The 13,460-nt window shown below is 40.0% G+C and overlaps 1 protein-coding gene across 6 annotated transcripts in view; it reads right to left on the bottom strand.

The window, feature by feature from the left end:
- LOC131685017 (progestin and adipoQ receptor family member 3) overlaps positions 1-13,460 on the bottom strand; it is a 70,267-nt gene that overhangs the window by 24,989 nt on the left and 31,818 nt on the right. The gene's annotated exons all lie outside the window — the stretch shown is intronic.

Below are 13,460 nucleotides of genomic sequence, written 5' to 3'. Positions count from 1 at the left end.
CTTGCCGTATAGTTTTGAAACACCTTTTAACCAAATTCTGCACAGTGGGCCTTGCCGTTTTATATTTGCGACATATTACAAATAATATGCTTCAAATGTTAATGTTGACAAGAAAAATACTAAAGAATAACTGCGGTGTTTACCGGATGCTTTTCAATACTGGTTGTGTAAGGGTTAGAATAGAATAGAATAGAATAGAACCATAACGTCAAATTTGAAGTTTTTTAAATTTAGTTTAAAAAAATCAGTTTTTTCCACAACGTTTAAAAAATTCTGAGGAAAATCAATCAGTAGTATCCTATCAATGCCTCAAATATAGAGATTAATTTTCAGGATGATTAAATAAAGGGTAGCTTTTTCTTTCGTTTTCAAGAATCGCCGCTTCTCGAGGCTTTTTCATTCGAGCCTTAAACTTGCGTAACTTTTTTCATACTTGACCGAAATTAACCAAATTTAACTCAGTTTCTTTTTAGCATGTATTGTTCGCTTTTACCCATTTGTACACTAATCAGTGAGATTCCGTTCGAGATGGAAGAAAATCAGCAAACCGTTCGCGAAAGAATTTCGTGCATCTACATACACAAAAAAAATCTGAGCAGTCGTATCCCGCCTTGCCAAAACTAACGAATAAACATAAAAAAATATTTCACGTCTAAGGAGAATTTGGTCGTTTCAAATGCAAGAAGCTGTGGAAATTCACTTCGTAGTACCTGATTTGGTAGGCCATATGGACTTGTGGACATTAGTGACCAAAGGCACCCTAAACGGCACGATTTTTCAAAATTTAGTGCCTATAAAAACGGCTTTTGCATCCCGAATACAAGGTAAGTTTCCAAATCCAAAGGTTCAAGTAGACTATAGAGATTTGAATTCATGAATATTCTAAGAAAAAATCATTGGTTACACTGAACACTGGTTAATAATATCTTATAAGCGTAGCAACAGCTTGCATATAATGCTAATCGTATAGTGAATCTGTTCTAACAAATCAAAGTTCAATTTCACCATAATTGACCGGTGTGTGCAGCTGTGTCACTGAATCTGTCCGCTGCCAATCGATTATTTACTCTAAAACCCGTTACCACCCCGCTGGCTGTCTGTCTGTCAGTGAATGCCATGCAAAACAACAAGTCTTGCGACATCATCTTCTTCTTGTGACTTGATCAGAGTGCAGGTAAGGCTGCCGACTATAATGAATGATTTTTCGTTGAGGTGGGAAAGCCCCGAGACAGCTGACTGTCGCAAATGTTATGCAATGGGTAATGGCAAACTTTCGTCCCTCCCCTGTTGAGCGTTGTTGAAGTATATGTTTAAACAGATAAAGAGAACAAAAATCTTTCGCAATGAACATTTAGCACCGTGCCGTGTTGTGGGACTAAGGGTAGGTGATCCCTTATGTATCTCGTTAGGCCAGTGTTGGCATGAAATGTGCGGTTGAGCTTAGAAGATGTCAAAATTTGTTACACTTTTGGTAAAATTTGGCTTGCTCAATACAGACAATTACTGTCGTGCTGGGGTTAGGGGAACGCTACCTTAATGGTTATATCCATTAGGCTCTATCTGTTTCTAGTCTCCGCGCTGCTTACGCCAGGTCCCAGTATAGAACTACAATGATCAAAAATTAAGAAAAGTAGATAAAAAATCAATTAAATTTGTCAACAGTATGCTTCAGTTTTCGTGTCTATGCTCCTCTAACTTGTTCCAATGTATCCTAATATTTATCTAATCTATCTGCATAACGAAATATTTACCTAGTTTGTGTTCAAAATCACCGCGAGGTTCTGAAATGTTACGTATACATTGATATAGAAAGTGTAAGTGATGCCAAATTCAGCATAATGCAGTATTTTTTTTAGCAAAATCAAGATTGTCTATTAAGATAATTAATTTAAACAAGATAAGGTTTTTAATAAACCTTTTCTATGAAAGTTGGTGTTACCTTCAGATAGGCTACATATTGCTGACACATGTCAAAATATATCATTTATTGTAAATCCACAATAGCACAAATAGATTTGGTAACCTTCCTGTTTGGAAATTTTTGCATAGTAGCAGGCGTTTGGGTCTCATCCCAAAAGACGGTTTCGGTTCAGTATTCTTCATCAGCAAACATGAACTTCTGCGCTTACTGCCGAGACATCATTCGGTACAAGCCAGACGTTTTAGCGTTCTCGCAAGATGTGTGACTTTTTGGATTTTAGTGCCTAACTGGCACCAATTTGGTAGTTACTGACGAGGAGAATCCGAAGTACTAAAAACTAAACTTTTATGTTGGGTATTGTATTCTTATGCACAAAAAAATGTGTTTGGTCTTGTCAGAAAAGAAAGTCCCGTTTTGAAATTTTTGCATACTACCAGGCGTTTGGGTTTCATGAAACATCAGAATATGTTTATACTCGAAAACATAAACGGCCGGTAAACAAATAGCACTTAAATATGCTCTTACCAGTTTTTCAACAAAAATCATTATTTTTTTTTTTTTTTTATTCAAATCGTTTATTTGATAAGGCACGTTGCGTTAGCTTAAAGGTGCCAATTTTGTTTTGTTTTACATTTTAAATTGCTTAAAACTAGGGGATTACATATTGATTTTTTAAAAATGAAACTAATGCGATTTTATAGCTATCTTATATATCTACACAAGGGCATAATATTGTTTTCGTAAGATTAGGGGGGTCATTTAGTTTTTGTGGCAATATGGTTTGACATTTTTATCAGTGAGATTATTGGAGCAAATAATGTATAATTAAGGGGGACAATTTTTTACGACTAACTTAAAACTAGGAATAACTAGAGGGCATGATTGAATTTTGTAAAGATTCGTAATTATAGTTATTTTTGTGGGTAGTAGAGTTGGGCAATTTCAATGAGATTATATAATATAATAGTTAAAACTAGAAGAGACAAGAAGAGCTAAATGCTTCGTGATGATATTGGGCGGGGGGGGGGGGGGGGTAGGGGTGTTACTTCTGGGTATAAGAGTCAGGGGAGGGAGGGTAGACAAAGATGGCAGGGAGAGAAAATTATTTCAGTTTCAGGCATCGTGAGATCAACGGATGGATTACAAACTCGGGTGGCCTTCATCAGGGGAATCATGTACTGGGACGCCGGGTGGTCCTCCTCAAGATGGCAGGGGTTTTTCCAGACGATTTCGTAGTACGGCTCAGATGTGGATCGGCTACATTTCGAGTTAAGCGTGTTATGTTCGTGCCGTAGGTCCCGTGTTTGTTGGCTCATTCGATACAGATGGTTTGATACAGGTGGAAGAGCGTTCTGAGAATGATAAGGAGATAACAAGGGGCAGTTAGACTTGTATATTGATGGTTTTCACAAAGGTGTATATAAGGGACATATAGAGAACATCGCGGCTTGCCAGCACATCTCGAACCGGGACGTTGGTTGGTCTTCCTCGGGCCCGCAGGGTATCCATTAGCCGAGACCTAGCGGAACTGTACTCGGTGCACGCCCAGACAATGTGCTCGATGTCGTGATAGCCGTCGCCACAAGCGCAGATACCACTATCCACGAGCCCAATACGCCGGAGATGTGCATCCAGCGTGTAATGGTTTGCCATGAGTCGGGACATCACACGAATGAAGTCACGACCCACATCCATCCCCTTGAACCAAGGTTTCGTCGATACCTTAGGGATTATCGAATGTAGCCACCTTCCCAGCTCTCCACTGCTCCACGAAGTTTGCCAACTTTCGAGGGTTCTCTGATGAGTAATACTGAAAAATTCGCTGAAGCAAATTGGTCTTTCGTAAACGTCTCCTTCTAAGGCACCCACCTTAGCTAAGGAGTCTGCCTTCTCATTGCCCGGAATGGAGCAATGAGAAGGGACCCATACCAAGGTAATCTGGAAAGAGTTGTCAGATAAAGCACTCAGTAGCTCCCGTATTTTCCCCAAAAAATACGAGGAGTGCTTGCCTTGTTTCATCGAGCGAATAGCGTCAATGGAACTGAGGCTATCCGAAACGATGAAGTAATGGTCTGCGGGTAATGTTTCAATGACTCCAAGGGTATACTGAATGGCAGCTAGTTCTGCGGCGTAAACTGAAGCAGGGTCACTGAGTTTGTAGGAGGCGGTGAACTTTTGATTGAAAATACCGAAGCCAGTGGATCCTTCGAGGTTTGATCCGTCAGTATAGAACATCTTAGAACAGTCGACTAGTCGGAATTTATTATAAAAAATGTTTGGAACCACTTGTGGGCGTATGTGGTCCGGAATTCCACTAATCTCGTCTTTCATGGATGTGTCGAAGAAAACAGTAGATTCAGAAGTATTTATGAAATGCACACGGTTGGGATTGTAAGAAGAAGGGTTAATATTCTGCGCCATGTAGTCAAAGTACAGGGACATGAAACGGGTCTGAGAATTGAGCTCAACAAGCCTTTCGAAATTTTCAATCACGACCGGGTTCAAGATATCGCATCGAATGAGCAATCGATATGAGAGTTCCCAAAATCGATTTTTCAACGGGAGAACGCCCGACAGCACTTCGAGACTCATCGTATGGGTCGACTGCATGCACCCTAAGGCGATACGCAAACAACGATACTGAATTCTTTCGAGTTTGATGAAATGTATGTTCGCGGCGGAGCGAAAGCAGAAGCATCCGTATTCCATTACCGACAGTATCGTTGTTTGATACAACCTAATTAGGTCTCCTGGGTGGGCACCCCACCATGTTCCGGTTATTGTACGAAGAAAGAAGATTTCTGTTTCAGATACCGAATATGGCATCCCCAAGTACCTTTCGAGTCGAACCAGACCCCTAGATATTTTACTGTGAAGACCTGAGCGATAGTTTGACCCATTAATAGAAGCTGTAGTTGTGCTGGTTCACGCTTCCTTGAAAATACAACTAGCTCAGTTTTCTCCGTGGAGAATTCGATACCCAGCTTAATAGCCCAAGCAGACAAATTGTCCAGGGTATTCTGTAATGGTCCTTGTAGATCGACAGCTTTGGGTCCCGTAACAGACACCACGCCATCGTCTGCAAGTTGCCTTAACGTGCAGGAATTGTCAAGACATTCATCAATGTCGTTGACATAGAAATTGTATAAAAGGGGGCTTAGACATGAGCCCTGGGGAAGGCCCATGTAGCTAAATCGTGATGTCGATAAGTCACCATGCGAAAAATGCATGTGCTTTTCCGACAACAAGTTTAGTAAAAAGTTGTTTAAAGTCGCTGAAAGACCATGCTGGTGCAGCTTCTCTGAAAGAATGTTGATCGAAACTGAATCAAAAGCCCCCTTAATATCTAGGAACACTGATGCCATCTGCTCTTTGCTAGCATAGGCCATTTGAATTTCAGTTGAGAGCAACGCAAGACAATCGTTCGTCCCTTTGCCTTTGCGAAAGCCAAATTGTGTATCTGACAGTAAGCCATTTGCTTCGACCCAATTGTCGAGGCGGGATAGGATCATTTTCTCGAACAACTTCCGGATACAGGATAGCATTGCGATCGGACGGTACGAATTGTGGTCGGAGGCTGGTTTTCCTGGTTTTTGGATGGCGATGACCTTCACTTGTCTCCAATCGAGTGGGACAATGTTAGCCTCGAGAAACTTATTAAATAAGTTCAACAAGCGTCTCTTGGCAGAGTCAGGCAGATTCTTCAACAAGTTGAATTTGATTCTGTCTGGCCCCGGAGCTTTATTGTTACACGACAAGAGAGCAAGTGAGAACTCCACCATCGAAAAAGGTGTTTCGTTCGCGCTATCGTGAGGAGACGCGGCGCGGTAAATCTTCTGTGCCGGGGCGGAATCCGGACAAACCTTCTTGGCGAAATTGAATATCCAACGGTTTGAATATTCCACGCTCTCATTAGTACTGTTTCGATTTCGCATACGTCGGGCTGTTCCCCAAAGAGTGCTCATCGATGTTTCTCTCGTTAATCCGTCGACGAACCGGCGCCAATAATCGCGTTTTTTGGCTTTCATCAAACTCTTCATTCGCTTGTCTAACGTCGCGTACTGTCGAAAACTAGCGGGTAACCCGTCGTTCCGGAAGGTCTTAAACGCGGCGGCCTTCTCTGCGTACACGTCTGAGCACTCTTTATCCCACCAGGGATTGGGAGAACGTTTTTGTATGTTCGCGCCGGGTACTGGCTTAGTCTGAGCTTGATTCGCGCTGTCGAGAATCAAGCCAGCCAAAAAGCTGTACTCTTCCTCCGGAGGAAGTTCTTGGGTAGATTCGATGTTGTCGGATATCGCGGCAGCATAGCTCTTCCAATCGATATTTCGTGTGAGGTCATACGAAATATTGATTGATTTCAATGGCCTTGAACCGTTATTGATTGAGACTACAATCGGCAGATGGTCGCTGCCGTGGGGATCAGGAATTACCTTCCACGTGCAATTTAACCGCAGCGATGTTGAGCAAAGGGACAAGTCTAAGGCGCTCGGGCGCGCTGGAGGAGCAGGAATCCGTGTCATTTCACCCGTGTTTAAAATTGTCAAATTGAAGTTATCGCAAAGATCCTGAATTAAGGAAGACCGGTTATCATCATAGAGGCAACCCCATGCTGTACCGTGAGAGTTAAAGTCTCCTAAAACTAGTCGCGGTGCTGGCAGAGATTCTAAGATGTCTTGTAGCCGTCGGTGCCCAACCGCGGTGTTGGGGGGAATATATATGGAAGCTATGCAAAGGCTTTTGCCTTTGGTTGTTACTTGACAAGCGACAACTTCAATACCTGTTATCGAGGGAAGGTTAATTCTGTAGAAGGAATAGCACTTTTTGATCCCCAAAAGCACTCCTCCATAGGGGGTGTCTCGATCCAGGCGAATAATATTAAAGTCGTGGAAGTTGAGATCTATGTCGGAAGTTAACCAAGTTTCACATAATGCAAATGCATCACAACTCAAATTATTTATTAAAATTTTGAAGGAATCGATTTTCGGGATGATACTTCTGCAATTCCACTGTAGAACAGTGATCAAATCCGTGACCTCGTTCGATGAGTTAGCCATCGAAGGATACAATCGCTGAGAGGAGGGGCCATTTAGCAGTCAACTGCTTCAAAAATGTTCTCACTGTAGGGAGAAAAGCTAACATAAGACTTTTAATAGGATCAGTAATATTGAAAGTTTTTATTATCCAGTCCACTATGTCCGAGAGTTTTATAATTCCAGTGCTGTGATTACTCTCGAACTGAAACAAAGGAACACTTGGGATTTTTGATGTTCCTGGAAGTGCTGGGAACTCCTTCTCTGAGCTTAATCCTCCGAGACCAGGAGCTAATTGCTTCGGTTTGGTTGCAACACTTCCAATAGATGTGACTTTCGGAGCCCCCTCAAGGGACACCTTCTGGCCTTTACAAGGAACTTTACGAGAGGAAGTGTTCCTCCTCTTCCTATAAATTCTAGGCACCCTAGTAGATGTTCCCTCTTGTGGGTTACCAGCCTCGCCCTCGTCAGGAGGCAAGTGAGTATAGATGTTTGCTGAGGATGGTGGCGTAGCATTCTTTAACATTTCTGCGAAAGAATGTTTGGATCGTCCCGCAAGGGAACGTTTCAGTTTATCCCCGCGTAGTTTGTACGCGGGACATGCCGAGATATCATGCAGACTCTCCGCACAGTAAGGACACTTTTCGGCTTGCTTACTGCACGAATCATCCAGATGATTCTCCCCGCATTTTCCACAGCGGGCCTTATTACTACAATGGGTGGCTGTGTGACCCAATTGTTTACACTTTGTGCAATTCATGACCCGCGGCACAAACAGACGCACAGGCAGACGAACCTTGTGCAAGAGGACGAAATTTGGCAAAGCGGTACCAGCGAAAGTCACCCGATAAGAGTTTGATTGGGGGTACGTTTTTGAACCATCCCCCGCAACTACTACTGAGTGCAAACGTTTGCACTCAAGTATTTTAACTGGCTGAAGTAAGCGGTCTCTGAATCGGCCAACCCCGTACTTCAGCAGATCCTCGCACGTCAAACTCTCATCGGTTACGACGCCTTCGGATTGTACTCTTACAGCCGGAATATACACGTTATAATCCCGCGTAAAGTGCTCACAGCAAGCAATATCGTTTGCCTGCTTTGAGTTGGCTAGCAACACCCTTATCTTGTCCGAGCGGACCTTTGAAATTTCGGTCACAGCCGAGAACCGTTCCGTCAGGTCTCTAGAAATCTGAAGAAGATTCAGTGATTTAGTCTTGGGCCGAAAGAAGACCACAAATGGACCAGTTGAGAGTTCTGGATAGCATTTGGGCCGGGGGGGAGCCTTAGAAGTTGAACCCGATTCAACTTCCATTTGACCATCCGGAGAGGGAACCATAGAAAACGTCAACGCACGGGGTCAGCGCCCGCGCAGACGGAAGAAAGCAATAAATGTGTTACAAAAGACAAAAACCACTTAGCTTTAAACTGGTGTCCAACGACGAACCGATCCAGCTTATACAGCTGGCTATTGTTTAATCCTCACACGCGAACAAAAGACTGAGGACCGAACCGAACTGGCAAAATAACCTTGAATGCGGATTAAAACTATTCTTTATCGCCTCACACAGCACTACGGACTAGAAAAAACAACCTCTGACTCGATGGAGAGCTCGAAAACGATCATTATTTTCGATTTGAGTTTCAATAATAATTCAAAAGGAAGTACCTAACATCGCTTGCTAAAATTCAAGATTTTTGTAAATTTCTTACGAAAAATAAGTTTACCAAAACGTATTGGAGCACAGGTATTCAAATAATCGATTTTGAGTTTTTAGATGCATAGCTTCAATAATTTCAATGATTTAGTTGGAAAATTTTAAAATCTTCGAGCAATTTCTAAAAATCCCCCTCGTTGCACAGCGTTTTTATTTTGCCAAAACTGTGCAATCTATTGATTACGCCCAAATCGTTAAATTTGGGTTATTGTCATCTTCGGGGGAATCTGCAGACATTACAAGCCATTTCATATAATGTTGTTATTTCAATGATCAATTCCCCTAAAAGTGAGATATATTTACCAACTTTCTTGCAAGTGTATATATTAAAATTATGCCTTCAGCAAAGTTGTAAAGCAAGCTTTTTTGAACAACTTTGCCGAAGACAGAAAGTCTTTACCTTTAATATCTTCAACATTTTTCTTTGTTGTTTGAGGATGATCCTTTTAAAGTTAATTCATTACTATAATTGAGAAGTTAGATTTGGATGACCCCCAAAAACATTTTTTTAAATATCTTTTCAATTATCGCGGATACGGATTTCATGTATTCTAAGAAGTTTTTTCAATCGTCAAAATACACATTTTTATTAACTTTCTTATCTCCAGTGTTTTCGAAGATATTGGACATTTTTTGAAAAACAATAGTTTTTTTTCTAATCTATAACTCTACTGGAGACAACGAGAGACAAGTGAACTTTATTGATTTTTATAGTGTTGATGTATCATTTTTAATTGCAGCTAGAGCTGGCTGCCTGTTTTTCCCATTTGAAAAGTTATTACTTACTAATTTTACCAAAAAAAAAAATCTAATAACTATTAAGTGACAAGAGATAGACAAATGATCGCTTCTGGAAAGATATGTATCTCGAAAAGACGAACAACTTTCTGAAGCTTTATCTTCGATATTGTAGGAGTTATTTTGACAAAAAAAAGTGTCTAAGGGGTCATTCACAAACAACGGTGAATAACTTCGAGTATGCTATAAATAGAGATTTTTGGTCTTCAGTAAAGTTATTCACAAAAGCAAACTGATTAACATTTCTGAAGACTGCAAAATAGAGCAAATATCTCACTTCAAGGGGGACTAACTATATCAGCCAAATAAAGATCTTGGATCATTACAAAACATCCTAGAAGACATCATTGCTGTACGCTTTACCGTATTCGAGTGAATAATTTTTTCGCGCGTTTCTGGTGAAAAAAAACCACTGTGCATAGCCATGTATCCACTGATTGACGGCTAACGAGTTTAAATTTCTTTTAACCGAGCAGGTAATTTTTTTGTTTATATAGTGTTTGTTTGGTAGACTATCGAACTGATTCAAGGGGCATTTAATGTGCGTGGGGAGTGCGCATGGTCTTGCCCGAGTGGTAAAGTGGCTGTGAATCATATATTACGATTGAGAGCTGACAGTTCGCGAGAGCGATCGAGGGCCAGTTACCAATTAGCGGCTGCCATAATAACAGTACGAAAAACTATTGATTTATTGTCATATTTGTTGGATTGTTCTTAGTCCATTAAACCATGTTCATTATATTATTTTCATTGTATTGATTACTCGCCTATACTCTGTATCATATCATCTTGCGTCACACGCACTGCATCATTGATTTGCATGTGTCAAATAAGATTATAGACGAATTTCTCGCTAAATCGTATTCAGAGTTGGCAGCACCCTCTCAGATTTTAATGAAACTTTCCGTACATGAAAACTTTGTCACAAAAAGCCACTTTACATACTTTGTTTTTCCAAAAATGATCTAGACTGTCTTTTGAAAATTCAATTCAAACGGCTATAGTCTAAAATGACAAATCCTACAAAAAGTGTTGTAAAAGTGATTTGCACAAAATTAGTTAAATTTTTGAAAAAAAATATTGAAAAAATTCTTCATCGACTCCTACACTGAAAAAAATCGATTTTATAAATTTAAAGTCGATTTACAAAAAAAAACCTTTAATTTGGATGAAATTTTGCTCCAAGATAGGTAATTATGTTCCCTACCTACCGTCAAAAATTCAAGTTTTAAACAAAAAAAAGTTATATGAATAAAAAAATTTCCTTGTCTAAACTGAATTTATTTTTTTCTGTGTATTTTTATCTAAAACTAAACCAATGAAAGTCATAATCATCTCAGAATCCAATTTCTGAACTGCTAGTTGCCTGATACATGTAAAAAATATCAGTAACGAATTTGGTGTATATTCATAACAAACTTGAATGAGGGCAAAGCTAATCCATTTAACATCATCGATATATGCGAGATTTAACTAAATGCCGCTTGGCCATGTACGAAGAAGTATCTTGTCTATGTACCCGCCTGGGAAGTAGAGATTGATGGTGTAGGGGCCTTAATTGCTTCTCCAAGAACCCTTTGCTTCGGTCAGTGAAAGTTCTGGTTCGACATCCTATAAATTTCCGAAAGAGGAAAGAGGAAGTTTTGTTTGCTAAGCTTCCTCGTAAAAGCCTGAGAGTGTCCTTTGAAGGGTTCTGTTATAAAACCGAAGTAAGTGGTTCCTGGTCTCGGTAATCTTAGAAACTCGCAGGAATTTTTTACATGGTGCATCAAAAACCCGAGGTGTCCCTATGTTTCAATCCCTACATTTCCACCCAGGTTTTACACAATGCATTTGCTCTACGATTAAATGTCAGACGAAACGAGTACCGGATGCGAACAACCGTGAACAGTCTCCTACTTTGTGGTGGGCAGAGATTGCTTAGAATTATATGCGAAAGGGATTTTTGAACGTCGGATCGCCCGAAGTTTTCTTAATATACGCGACGCTACAAATGCAAATGAAAAACGCGATTATTGGCACCGGTCCGTCAACGGATTAACGGACAGATCATCAGAGAAACAATGTTTCGTCTGGTGGCTAGGGTATTCTATTCATCCTGTGATTGGAATACACGGAACGTTCGTCATATGATGATACAAAATTGATGGTTTTATATTTACCTATCAATTTGCCCACATTGTTACAGTTACAGGAGGCCCTCCTTTTGACGGAGCATGAAAAGCAATCTGTAGCTATGGTCATATGATTTCTTATAATAATACCAAAGTTTATACACAATAAATAATATTGGTATTACAAAATCTTCAGTTTCATAAGTATTACCATACCTATTTCGACAGTCTCGACAAAGGTAAACGCTTTTCATTATTTGGCATTGTTCTTAGTATCTCGTGCTTCGCCGGAATAAAGAAAGAAGCAGTAATGAAATCGTACAAATGCCGTTTGATTCAGTCAAACATAAGCAACACTCGCGACAGTCGGCTGTCCGGAGTATAAGTTTAAGCATTTTCTACAACCTGAATATTTTCGAAATAACTCAACAAACGATAAATCTTTCATAAATACTCGGCAGTCAGCTGCCCAGAGCAATAAACACATTATAAAACCACTGAGAATTGCATAGATCGTATAGATTATCAAGGTGAATCCAGAATTGCGTAAATCTTCACCCTATCCTACTAACAAAAACTCTTGCCCGTGCAAACGTGGAGATGTAGACGCATACACGGTCTCTATAACAACAGTACACTTTGTTTCTACTAATATTCCTTTCCTTCCCCGATGACTGTAAGGATGTGGCCGGCGCCGTTATTGACATTTTAAAGTATAGAACTATCGAAACGTGCACATTGATGATGCATAGCTACTCCCAGGCTCCATTCGTTGATTCTCTTTGCAATTTCGCTTGTTCTAGTCAATCACGGAGTAGAAACTACGAATTTTGCGGCCATTATGCACATGCTTATTGCTCATGCTCAGTATCAGGCTTTTGGGTTTCATCCTAATATTCCTCATCAGAAAACATGAACACCTACTACCGAGATATCACTCGGTACAAGCCAATCGTTTTAGCGTTCACGCAAGATGTGTGATTTGTTGGATTTTAGTGTCCTACTAGCGTCAATTTGGTGGTGGTTTGGACATATCTAACTAGCATTAAGTTGGTGTTAGTTACTGACGAGGAGAATCCGAAGCACTAAAAAACCAAACTTTTAACCTTGCGTGTGTTTTTAAAGTTTTTTTATCATGTTTCGAGATCGATACAGGTGAAACTACATTGTTATTGTACCAAAAACCGTCCTCATCTGATTCGAAACTAAATTGTTCTCGACTGTTTTCAAACTAATTGCTTGATAATTCTAAGTTTCTCAGTCTCAGTTAAAATAGGCGCGAACTCGTTCTCTGCGAAGTAAAGATATTATTCTATTGGGAATGAACTTGCCATTAGGGAAAACGTGCAGGTGCGTGTTGCGATGATTGGGCTAGTATCGTTATAGAAATATCGTTAATTTGACGGTTGGAAATCGAAAAAATGTGATTGAAAATGTCTATTGATTGTCGAGCTTATTTTCTAAGGAGTATTTTTCGGCTTATCAGTCGTGAATTAGATAGCGAACACAACAATATTGCCTTTTACTTCCAACGTTTCGATGGATTTATTCCACCTTTATCAAGGATTAAAAATTGTTAACAAGAAAACAAAAATAATATTTTAGTCCTTGATAAAGGTGGAATAAAACCATCGAAACGTTGGCAGTAAAAACAATATTGTTGTTTTCGCTGTCTAATTCACGGCTGATAAAGCGAAAAAATACGTCTTAAGAAAAATATGTGTGTGTGTGTCATTTTACACTAAATTACAAGTTGACTGCGCACATTTTTATAGAGTTTGACAAATGATGAAATATAACTAAATTTCAATGAGACATATTTCACTGCCTAACTAGTTACGTCTTTTCCGATACTATCGACCGAACTAAATAGTGGTTT

This window comes from Topomyia yanbarensis, chromosome 1 (genome assembly GCF_030247195.1).
Source record: "Topomyia yanbarensis strain Yona2022 chromosome 1, ASM3024719v1, whole genome shotgun sequence".
Classification (NCBI taxonomy): Eukaryota; Metazoa; Arthropoda; class Insecta; order Diptera; family Culicidae; genus Topomyia; species Topomyia yanbarensis.
Note: the sequence above shows the minus strand (reverse complement) of the source record. Positions and strands in the feature narration are given on the sequence as shown.